This window comes from Coturnix japonica, chromosome 2 (genome assembly GCF_054131305.1).
Source record: "Coturnix japonica strain WE chromosome 2, WE-NBRP24, whole genome shotgun sequence".
NCBI classification, from domain to species: Eukaryota; Metazoa; Chordata; class Aves; order Galliformes; family Phasianidae; genus Coturnix; species Coturnix japonica.
Genome location: NC_140664.1, coordinates 125133924 through 125146524, shown reverse-complemented (window position 1 = coordinate 125146524; position 12601 = coordinate 125133924). Strand labels below are relative to the sequence as shown.

Below are 12601 nucleotides of genomic sequence, written 5' to 3'. Positions count from 1 at the left end.
TTTTAGGACTCATCAGGAGTCCTCAGTTATAACAACTAACCCAAATCTTTAATAGCTGTGGAATTTTCATCTGATTGTCCTTTATGATCTCTTTTCATCCTGGCCTCAGATTTTGGAGGGCCAAGCCACAACAGCATCATTAGCATTGCCTGGTTATTACTTTGCCTAGAAGAACAATGGAGAGCTTTTGACTGCATTTTTATTTCCTAATCCCTTTATTCTTTATTTCTTTCAGTGATCTCTTCTATTTTCTATCAGAATAGTACCAAACAGATTAACTTGTCTGCATACAATATCTATAAATTATTATACGTACACTCCTCATTCCTCATAAACTGCTAAGGGAAACTAGCATGACTGGTTCCAAGTCCTCCCACATATGGAGATGTATAGTGAAAGAAAGATGAATATTGCACTTCAGAGTGCAGAGTGCTTCTCTCCATGCTTTTATAGTCTTTCATAAGAACTGCCTGGTTCCTGACCAGGACTCAGAAACAGAAAAATGTCAGCACCAGCTCAGCTGCAGCAAGTGTATGAGATCAGTGTTCCCAAGGATTTGATTACTTCAGGGATGTGACAAAGAAAGGAAAACATCTTGACGAAGTTATCTCCTATAATTTCAGTACTGAAATTCAGTGTCCAATATATTATGGATCTGGGACAGTCGTTCTCACAGTTGTGCTCCCCAAGTCTTGGAGCATCCAGATCCTAGTGGTGTAAAAGTGCAGCTCAGAGAACCCAAAGCACCTTGTCTCAGTTAATTCTCAGCTTAAGGAAAAGAGAGATGGTAGCCCTTTTATTTCCAGCCATTTCATTGATGGTGAAAACAGGCCATAGAGACTGTGATTGCCTCTCTCAGAAGATGGGCAGTTACTTACAGCCTCTTCCTTAATGCTGAGGTCTGTAATGATAGGGCCATTGAATTCTGTGTGTCCTCAGGGGACCCTGGCACCTTTGCACAGCTGTGATCCCTTGGGCTGCCACTGTGGGCAAGCAAGGGCTAGAAGGACATCATCCATCTCATCCCTGCAGTGGTAAACCCTTAGCAACAAAGATGAGCATGTCAGACATGAGTCAGTAACGTGAGAGAGAAGCTGAGAAGCTCAGCCACTTCAGAAAGATGCTGACAGCAATCTACAAGTTTCCTGTTGCAAAGAGATATTCTTCTATCCCATTTCCAGATTGTGTGGCTGACCCACAGTATTTATGGTCCTGACAGTGAGTCAGCAGTTATGATTCACAATGAAGCTCATCGGTGACTCCTGGCAGAAACAGCATGTGTACACATGCTCAATCTTTCTTTATTCTTCATGCAGGAATTTGCAAAGTTTGTAAGAGTGACTGTCATCATGTGTCAGATTCAGGGAAGTTCCTTTTCTGCATGACAACCTTAAACACAGTAACACCTTATGATTTCATATTCAGCAAGTAGCAGCAAGGAATGAAAGTACTGCAGAAGTCTCTGAACTCTGAGGAGGACTTCTCTGGAGACCACGATGTAAATGTGTTTACTGTGGTTGGCCACTCCTTTTCTGAAGAATCCAGCTTATTTTTATGAAGCAACTGCATGATGTTTATCTCTCCCCTCATCTCCACAGCAGCCAGAGCTGGGCACTCCTTTCTGTTGATCCTCTCAGTGCCTGCTTATTTTCTGTGGACAGAAAGGGGAGATTTAACACTGTAAGTACATTAGCTGTTGACAATTAGAATACGCTGCTTATAGTCAACTTAGTATTAAAACATAGATTACACGTGGTGTTGGAGTCATTACAGGCAAGAGTCAGCTGTTTGGAGAAGAACAAGAACAACTACATCTACTGGAAGATGGTGATAAGCCTGGCCACCTCCTAGTTCCATTTACTTTTGTTCGGATCTTTTGATTAATCATTTAATCCCACAGTGAAAAAGGTTGGGTGACAGCTTTCAAAGACAAAGAAAGAACAACAGTTTGGGTATTAGAGTTTTCCTGCAGTCCAACTTTACTTTTGTGTACTTCATCAACACTGAACAGTTTGTGCTGTGAATTGTTCTTTGTTCGAGTGTATTTGTATCCAGGGCAGCACAATGTGTAATGTATTTACCATTAAGATCAGAAGACAGAAAAAAAAAAATATCAAAGAATACCTGACAAACCTAGTTCACATGAAGTATTTCCTCTGAATATCAGTGAGATTTAAAGTAGTAGAGCATTTTCCAAAGCTTGCTGTTTCTACTTTGCTTCATGAATTTTTCAGAAGCAACTTTAGGATTTATTTTGGACTTCCTTTGTTGGTGGTAGAGATAAAGAGGCTTTCTCTGAATACAGTAATCTTGTGAAAGAAGATAAGGTAAGTATGTGTCTTTGTGGAGTACTTTTTTACATTAGCAAAATCTGTTGTTTCCCACAAGCACGACAACTGGGGATCCTTCTCAGAAAGCAGCTGTTCTGAAAGAACTTCTCATTTCTAATGAGGTTTTACTTTAAGTGATCATTTCAAGGGAGGAGAATCGGGAATCGATTTATTTTGCATTTCAAAAAGAACATATTTATGTAACTTTCTCCAGTTGCTTCTAGTACTTAACATGGATGACATTAGAATCATAGAATCATAGAATTACCCAGGCTGAAAAACAACTGGGTAATTCTATGATTCTATGATTAAGTGAGGAAGGGAAGAGATAACTCCATCCCTACTTTGGGATCGTCTTATCCGTAATCCCTTCTGAAGGTTTAACATACCTCATCTAGCCTTTAGTTTATGTGCCAGTGGGATTAGCTGTCTGAATGGCACTGGGTGGATTAAGTAACCACTGTCATCGGTATCTCACTCTTTGCAAAACACTTTATGAAGCAATCGTGAAAAATCTCAGGACCTGGTGGGCAAAGGGCAGAGATACAGAATCAAGACAGTGTCTGCCAAGTAGGCCAAGCAACAATCTACGTTAAAGGAATCACTGGAAGAAATGCACACAAAATGTGAATTCAAATGGGGGCAACCAGTTTTATTGGGTCCAACCAGAGCCTGTCTGGCACCAGGAACAGTCCTTGGCAGGACCATGTAATGGTGCTTCCCCAGAATGTTAATGCATCTTTCAGCAGTTTGTGACCCAGGACTTTCTGAGCCCATAGTGACAGTCTTCCTCTATAATAACTACAGTTCTCTTCAATAATAATTGTATTTTTCTTCATAGAAATGAATTTCTTATCCATGTGTTTTGAAACCATAATAGCATCTACCATCTAAAGCCTCCTCTGGCAAAGAGCTAACTATATATATACCCTTCTTTTCATTTTATATTCTATGCCTGCTACTTTCATTTGATTCCTCTTCTCATATTAGAACAGACAGTGAGCAACTATATATCAGCTTAGTCCATGTCACACATGATTTTATAGATTTCCATCATATCCTCCGATAGTTTTATGGGACTTTTTTAATAGCAAGAGAAATCCTCGTCTTCCTTATCACTCCTCACGTGGGTATCATTACAAATTTAGCTATTCTGTTTTACCTTTGCTGTACAGTCACTTGCCTACTGTATCTTTTTTTTTTTTTTTTTTCAGATGAGAAGACTAGAAGTGTACAAAGTATGCAAAATATGAATGCCAGTGAGGAATGGTTTCTGTTTTACTCTACAAATATTTTCTAACATTTTCTAATGGTCAGTTTATTTCACTGGTGACCACCAAGATCTGAGCTGATATTTGCATAGAATTGTGTATTATATATATTTTTTTCCTACTCCCTTACACTGCAGCTTTATTCCTACTCTTTGATTCCTACATTTTTGCAAGTGTTTATGCATCTGAAATCCCAGAATCTCAGAGAAACACGTGGCCTCACCAGTGCTGATCAGAAAGGAAGGATCACTTCTCTCAACCCGCCAGCAGAGCTTTACCCAATAAAACCCAGGAGGCTTCCAGCCTTCTTTGCCTCTTGGAATGCCTTCTTAATTTTATCCATATTTGTTTATCCATATCCGTATCTTTCCAAAACTGCTACTGACAGGTGGTTTACAGCTATGCAAATCCTCAAGCAGGGTGTCATTAAATAGCCTATATTGAGCCTGCATGTTGCTGTTGTAGTTTAACTTTTTGTCTTTCTTTAAGTTCTCTTTTAAATTCCTCTACCTTTTTTCTTCTTTTTCTCTCTCTTTTTTTTTTTTGAACACACTGGATGTTCTGCTGTTTGTCATTGCTGCACTGCTGTTGAATGCAAACTCTTTCACAGTTTGTTTTGAACTAGATTGTTCCTGACATTCAGGACAAAATCAGGAATTGTTCTTCCGTTTGTTCTGAGCAACATGTTTAATGAAGTTGATGACATCCAAACCTTCATTCCTAGCACCATGTCTGGACATGATATTTTATGTAACCTGCCTTGGGTGTAAGGTAAGTTTTCATTGCTGTTTGAGTTTCCTTTCCTCTCAGCATCTTTGAGAGACTCACACTGACTCACAGGTTCCTCATGTCAGTCTTCCTCTAATCTCTTTGGTCAGGCAGCCAACCACACACTCCCAGTCCTGAGTCTTTGTTGTCTGCATGTAAAGCAGATACCCATCTGTAAAAACCTCACTACTAATAGAGGTAATAATCATAGGGATCAAGAATTTCCCCAACACAAAAGCTGGTTGATAATAAATCTGTGACAGCAGCCATGTAACAGTTCCTTTACTGTAATGTGTCTGTAATAAAGAGAGGAAGTGGAAATGGGCACTTGGCACAGGATGGACTGTCTCTCCAAGGCGATACCTCCAGCATACCTGGAATACCTGACTGCAGAGTCTTCAAAGTTTAGGCACCACTGAATGCGTGAGCATTACAAAATAAATACATCTCAAGTAATGTAACCTCTCTTTCAGGAACACAGCTTATTTTATCCACCAGCATACTCGGCAAAGGACCTTTGCTTCCATGTCCAACAGAGGACTGATGCCAAGGCTGGCGTAACTGTGCTGCCTATATTCACTTTCTCTTAAGCAGTTTCCTCAATAGGTGGCCATGGCAGCGCAATAACAAACAGCATGCACCATTAGATCTTCACTTATAAAAAGTGCAGTATTTCAGGGTCTTGGAAGCATTTGTAGTAGCATGGTCCAGTAACTTCATGTTTATCTTATATTTAGAATATAGCATTATTACAAAACTTTATATCAAGGCATGGTGATCATATGTTGCAACTCTAAGAGATGTAGGTAGTCAGTATTTCTTCCTACCACGCCTATCATAAGAAATTGTAATAATTTTATAGCATATTTGTTTTAACCCTTTCTTCTGAAATTATCTAGAAACTTCAGAGGAGGCTCTTAAACAACTGCTGAAGTGCAGTTCTCTAAGGAAGAAGCCAGAAATTATATAGAACTTCTAGCTGAAGAAACAATTCAGAAGAGAGAGCAAGGCAAACTATGATCTCTATTTGAAACTGAAGCCAAATTGTAAGTGGACATAGTCAAAATGTAATAATGCTAATACAACATTTGTTCTCTTGCAAAAATTGCAATGTGAACCTACACTTAATGCTCATAATCTTTTTTCATAGCTCTCATTTTATACAAAACAGCACCAATAAATGAGCAAGCATCTTCCATACCAAGCTGATGTACTGATTTCCAATTGTTCCTGTTTCCACTGCACACATGCCTGCAGACTTTCATTAGAACAGTGTATTCATTTCTGCAAAATCACAGAACTTCTAAAATGTCTGAAAGGTAAAACTAGCACTACTTATGCAGGCAAGAATTTTCCCCACAGCAGATTGAGTTTTTCTTGATGATATCTGTCTCCAAACAGTGATCAGACTTAAGGTCCTGGATGGCAACATTAAGTATAATTTTCTGTCATCCAAAACACTTGCAAACAAACCAAAATATTTTCTTCTGGATCAGGAGTTTGAATTAGATGACTGAATTTTCCTGGCATGAGAGAATTATTCCTTGTCTTTCACCTAATCCTTCTCTGTTATACAATACATATAGCTTTTTTGTTCCCCTTGGGTTTGAAAAGATTACTTTTCCACTGGGTTTTTTGCATCACAGTAATACTTCCCCTTGATCCTCTGGTTTCATCTGCTCAATTCTCTGTAGTGCATCTGGTAGCCTGAATGAAGTTACAGTTTTCAGATCTGTCATTTAGTCTTTGGATATACTACTAGAGCCCCCAGGGCCTTGTATTCTGCCTTCAAGATCTTTTGTTCCATCATGTACCATCCATTGTGTCAACTGTTTTTTCCCAAAGTATTTCAATTACAAATTGATATTTAGCATTTGGTAAGGACTTAAAAGCCTTTGGTTTCCATTTGTCATTCGAGCTTTCCACCTCAGGTTCTTGAAACTTGCTGAGCTTTGGAAGCACTTTTGCAGATCTTCTTGTATATATTTTGTCCTTTGATATTTCACATTCACAGTTGTTTTTTTAAGATAATATGGGTTTAAATCATCTCCATCATAACAGGAGCTGATGAGACACAGTATGTTCACTCCTTTAAGTGGCAGGAGATTCCAAAGTACTGGTGTGAATGGTCTGAATCATTTCCTGTGTGCATTGATCTCTCAATAATCTGTAATAATCCTCAAACAAAATATTTTTTTTTTCAGGCAGAATACCTGTCTCTCTGTCTTGTTTAATGTTTGACAGTGCAGAAACATCTGTTGCTTCATTTATCAGAAAATGTCTTTGTAAAAAGAAAACATGGGTGTAGCAGAGTCTAGAGTGAAGGAGATTTTATGTGATCTGCTTTGGGAGCACAGTGCAGGAGCTCTGTCAGGTTTTATTCCTACTTAACAGGGAGAGCAGGGCAGCCCAGATCCGCTAATCATTCCCTCACCATCTCTGTGGTGTGGCAATAGATCAGATATAAAAGCTAATACAGCCCTGAGGTTGCATTTGTAACATAGAGAAGGATTGTTTCCTCCTCCTAGCTCCCATAGAAAGGCCTTTCCATCTGTCTGTGGGCAGGTTCCAAAATGTATCCCTTCAAGAGGTAAAACAAGAGGACTTTTTCTTCCTCCCATGAAAAGTTGCTAAATTAAGATTTGTGGCTATTAGTAAAAATATTCTATCAATCAACTAGTACTAACAAACCCCTGTGCAATTCATATTTATAATGAAAGGAGCAGGTAAGCTCTGCCTGGATGTCAAAGGGAGCTACAGGCTACAAAACGGTATAGAATCATAAGCAATAACTAAAGTATTGTTCAATGATTAATTTGTACAAAATATTGGATAGGTCCAGGGCAGAAGCTGAGAATGAAACCATCAGTATTTTAGGAAACATGTCAGATTATCATTTCCTCACCTCTCCGAATGATGGTCTCTTTCCTCAGTCAGCAGTAATTTCCAGATGAATATATGTGCCAGTATAGCAAACGAGTTACATAATTCAAGTGCTACAACATGATGAAAATAAAGAGTGCAGCTCCTAAAACCTTGTTTTGACTAAAGCTCAGGAGTTTTCTACCTCCACTAATTTTCTTCCTTTTTTTAGTTTTAGCTTTATTACTTGGAAAAGTTGTACAGATGTTTACACTGAGATCTATCTTGATTCATAAATAGAATCCCTAAGCCAGAATGTCTGCCTTGTGGCAAACAGCACATCCACCTGCTTGCTAAGGTAACTTTAGTCTAGAAATTCCACCCACCAAAACTATGGAAACAGGATGTAAAATATCAAACATTACATAATCAAAATTATGTCACCTAATTATAACCTTGCATAGATGAAACAGCAACCAGCAGCTCTGTGTTATCCTCTCTAGACATCACATATGCTGCTGTGCTCATTGCATTGCTCTCAAAGCTCATATCAAGCAGGTGGCACATCTGCAGCCAATATACCTTCCATTAGCCTTAAATTAATTCAAATATATGCAACTCCGAGCTTCTTGTCCAATTTGATTTTCCTGACTGGTGATGTTGAGACTGCTGCAGTCCAAGTGAAAATAGGATTGTTTAAGGAAAGGAGAGAAGGTTTTTAAGAGAAGTGCTCAAAGACTGATAAAATCTGAGCACTTGTTAAGAGCACAGATATTCCTCAGCACTACACACTGGGTATTTTTCATGGCTTTTTTACTAACAGATGTCAGAAGAAGAATTGTACATTAACTGTTTAAATACTTCAAGTTTAGTAGTGATCCAGAATTCAGAAGTTCTAAACTAACAGGCCTTCATAAAGGATTGCAGAGCATTTTCTGCTACAGCAGAACTCCAGAGGTGCCAGAAGTATGTAATTTCTTGAATTCACAAGGAATAAAATGTGGAGAGAAAAACTAGCAAAATAAAAATTGCCATCTGCTGATAGCGTGATGTTTTATTTACAGCTTTTGGACTTTGCACTTTCCTTCCATAGTTGGTTCAAATGCATATTGATCATGCTACAGACCGCAGCTTTGATCAGATTGGATGTGTCTGTTTGTGTCTGATTGAATGGAAATATAGCACAGTCCCTGAGATAAGACATAGGACTGTGCAGAAGTTCTGTAGTAATTCTTCTAAGTAATCAGCCAAGTGCTGCATGGACTTCTTTCCATAGTTCCTGTACTGAAGCTGAACTCCAACACAAAATATTTCATTAAAAATATATGGGTTTTTCCTCCTAATTCTGCAAATTTTTTCCTACATTCTTTTTTCAAAAATATCATAATGTGACTTTACATCCCCTTTTAAAACTCTGAGTGTCTAATCCTAGCTCAGTAAACTGCTGCTTGGCACATCACCTTTCCCCTCAGCAAGTGGTATGTATACATGTGTTGGTAGAGTAACCTGACCATGTACTGTATACTCAGTGTTCAGTCTACTGAAAAACAGAATGTGATATGTTCATAAATAGTTTCCTATGCTCTGAGCTGATCTGTTTAAAGTCTGCTCTTTGGGATTGTTTTATAATCGATGTCTGGAAGCTTCTTTCCTCTTTGCTTCCTCCTCAGCTCTGGGCTTCATCTCCTGACAAGTGTTCTCCCAGCAGAGAAGTACTGGAGAGTCTCTTTTTCAACTTCACGCTGAGCACAGAAGGGTGGAGGAGGCTGCTAGGAGGGAATAGGAGCCCATGGTTCTCCCAGCCTGTGTCCTGTCCCTGCAGTGCTCCCTCTGGCTGACGTGGGAGAAATCAATGGCTCTCCTGTGCATCGCAGCACGCTGGTGCAAATATTGAGATGCAGCTATGTGAGTCTATTCCTACACAATTCAGCTCATCTTCTGTCACTTCTGTTTGTAAACCAAGCTAGACTCTTGCAGACTCAGCATACTCCTAGTGTTAAGTATGGATAGTTTCTGAGCTGCCCTCTCAAGGAGCTGTGCCTGGTTTCACAATGTCAGAGTCATCTAACTAAATCTGAACAGTTCCTCATGGCAGCTAAAGAGGCTGCTGGGGCAGCCATGGGGCCTCACCGCTCAGACTGAGAAGGTGTGGAGGTTACGGTTATCTGCACCTCACTGTCAGACCTGAGCCCAGAGGGCTAATTGTCCCCTACTGCAATCTCAGCCTGCATTTCCACAGGTTAAAAAAATTCCCTTTATTAAGCATTCATCCTTATGGGCAAAAATTCCACAAGTTCTTTCTGCATAGATTGGGCCTTCTGCCTTATGGAAATTCATGATGAATTATGAAATTACTAGCAGAAACCATCCAGAATCAACAGGAATTATAGGTCAAACTCACAATTTCTCTTGTTTTACTGCTCTCTTATGATCTTGTACTTCCATGATTAGGACTGTTATTGATCTCTTACTGGCTAACATGGAGAAAACACTATTGGATCTGGCAGTTCTAGTGATAAATTTGACAGTCTGCCAAAAGCTTTCCAATACAGCAAACCTACCGGGTTTTGATTTTGCAGCTTTTTTTCTTCCAGAGGTATTAGCCCATTCTCTTTCAATGCCAACAATAGAAAAATCTTAAAGGAAACAGCAGGCTGATTTCATGCAATACTGCAGTTCAGGTCCTCAGCTGGAAGCAAATATCTCTGCTGTGAACCTGGCAGCAGCAGCTCTGCTGCCCGCAGACCCCAAGGTGCCAGGGAAGCCATGGCAGGGAGCTCAGTGGCAGTGGGTCTTTGTCATCCTCCTCACAACTCAAAGTCAAATGCCAAGGCATAAGCCCTTGTGTATGACTGGAAGTTCAACAATGGGTTCCCAGAAATCTCTTTTCCCAAATTTCACTCCTCAGTCTGGGTGGAAGGAGCTGCTCACAGGACCTACAGCCTGTGCAGGCTGTACAGATGCTGTCAGAGCCACATTCCCAGGCAATCGTTATGATTTCCAGGATCTACCCCAGTGTATCCCATTTCCTTCCTATGTTTGCTTGGGCCACAGAAGGTCCTTGCTGAGTCAGCTGCGGAATCAGGATCATTTTTTTCTAGTCCATTCCTCATCCTCATCTGAGCAGGGCAATGCTCCAATTATTAAACAGGCTGAAATCATGTCTCATTATTACAATCCTCCAATATATATTTCAGTATAAAATAATATTATTGAAATCGATGTGCTGAGTGAAGGAATATGTGTGCATTTTGTGTTATTGAAGGCAGTCAGAAGCTGAGAAAGAGTCACACAACTGGACACTTTGTGAGCTTTTGCTTTCACTTACAGCACCCAGTGTTTCTAAACTGCTCCTTCCCTCACAGCCACTCCTGATCCATCTCTTCAGCTGCATTTTGGTGGCAAGGGTTTGTTATGGCAGAAAGAAATGAAAGAGAAGTGAAAAGAGGTCTGTGGAAATGAAAAGCCAGACACAGCATTTTCACAATGCTTTCCTTAGAATGATATGCTTCATTCAGTGTGCTTTCTACACTTTAAACACACTAAAGCCTACTTAGTGATTCACACCTGCCCAGTGCAGCAACATACAGCGCTCAAATAAAGCTAGTCAGAGTTTTAACTCTAAACATCAGACATATATATAATTATATTCACTATTATGTATCATCAGCTATTATCATCATACCTCTTAGGAGCTTGTAAAAGGACCTTAGAAAAGTCCAGCAGCACTACAGAACCCCTCTACCATAGTAGAGAGGAGAGTAGAGACCACCTGCTTTACTATGATACAGGAACAGCACTTACCAAATGAGGCTCCCCCATCAGGATGACCAGTGAGGTATTGGTGCTGATTCTTTTCCTCCTGCCATACACAATGAAGCAGAGACATTCTGGTATAGAGATGATATTCTGCTGTTATCAGTCGGTTCCACTGCCCTTGATTGCTTTGACATCTTGCTGGTGTCAGCATCAAAATGTGGTATGAGGGTGACCACGTGTTGTACAGCCTGTCACAGTACAAACGCGTGGCTTCAAAACAACCAGTGGTCTGGCTTTGTCCTTGTCTGTCTCATAACATGAGAGAACCACCATAAGAGATTCTTCATGAAGCACGGATTTGTGGTTCTTCTCAAAGACTTCATGAATATCCACTTTTTCCAAATGCCACAATGTGCCAGGCCTCCGCATTGCTGCCCATAGAGGTAAATAGCATGGTACTCCTTAACAGTGGTTACTGCAAAATTATGGTGTGCTCTAATATAACACAAAAAGCACGGCACTAAAGCAGACTGATCCTAACTGTGTGCCAGCACTGATGTAGGGAGCCGTCATCTGGTCTGCCTGACCTCAGAGCAGAGTTGGACACAAAAGGTGACCATGTGAGGCATTCCTTGTGCAATGCTGCAGGGTGAATCAGCTGGAAATGAGTCTGCTGAGCCAGGAAGGCTTTGGTGGATTTACTGGCTTTTGAAAGTGCAGCATTAAGCGCCTCCTGTCTTGCAACTAATGGCACTGTAGTTCTGTGAGATCATTTCAACACAGCAAAACTAAGCTGCTCAGAGCCCTCTGCAACCCATGTAGCAAAGCTGAGAGGGCACTATATCCTATAAAATTGTAAAAAGAAAAGATCTAGCAAACGTAGTGATGATCAACCTTTTTTGCTGTACTAACAATTTGCGTGAGTATTTGTATCATAACAGACACTGACCAAGCCCAAACTCCTGCAACTTGCTGCAGACTTTTAATGAGACTGTAGAAATAGCCAGATTCGTACCACTAGTTTTCCTTAGGGAACGTACAAAAATACAATAAGGAGAACACTGCTGATAAAACAAAGCCATGATCAGCTTCTGACACAAGTGAGTAAATGTCTGCAGATAGAAAGATATTGATCTGCAGCAGTAAAACATTGTTTGTACTGCTTGGTGGTTTTCAAAGGTAGGAATCAGAGTAGGGTGCAGGGGAAAAATTACAGTTGTTTGTTTGGAAATATCATGGATGTTAAAACTGACTTTCCTTATTTGTTTGTTTTAAAAAGACATGAGCACTTTTATCCTTTAATTAGATACTGATATTGAACCACAGAAGACCAGAGTATCCAGCCTCCAGTGCCTGGTGAATCAGTTCTGTATGGACAGATTTTTTTCTTCTCCCATTGAACATAACTGGTTTGAAAGCTACTTATTTCTCTCTCTAGATGCATCCTGAATACTAGGAAAAGAAGATCTGAAACTTGTCCTGCAAACACACATAGTGATGAAGTATTCATTGTTTTCTAAATCTGAACCATGTGGTAGATGCAGTAAGTTTTCTTTTATTCTCTGATCAAATCTGATTTATTTACTGGAACAACTGAATAGACACCTTTCC

General features: G+C 39.9%; 1 long non-coding RNA gene across 1 annotated transcript; it reads right to left on the bottom strand.

Annotated features, from left to right (window-relative positions):
- Positions 1-196: 196 nt before the first annotated feature.
- Positions 197-11565, bottom strand: LOC107308988 (uncharacterized). The gene is made up of 2 exons (XR_001553028.3): positions 11036-11565; positions 197-1651 (listed from the first exon to the last, which is right to left on the bottom strand). It is a non-coding gene; the product is annotated as an uncharacterized LOC107308988 (long non-coding RNA).
- Positions 11566-12601: the final 1036 nt, after the last annotated feature.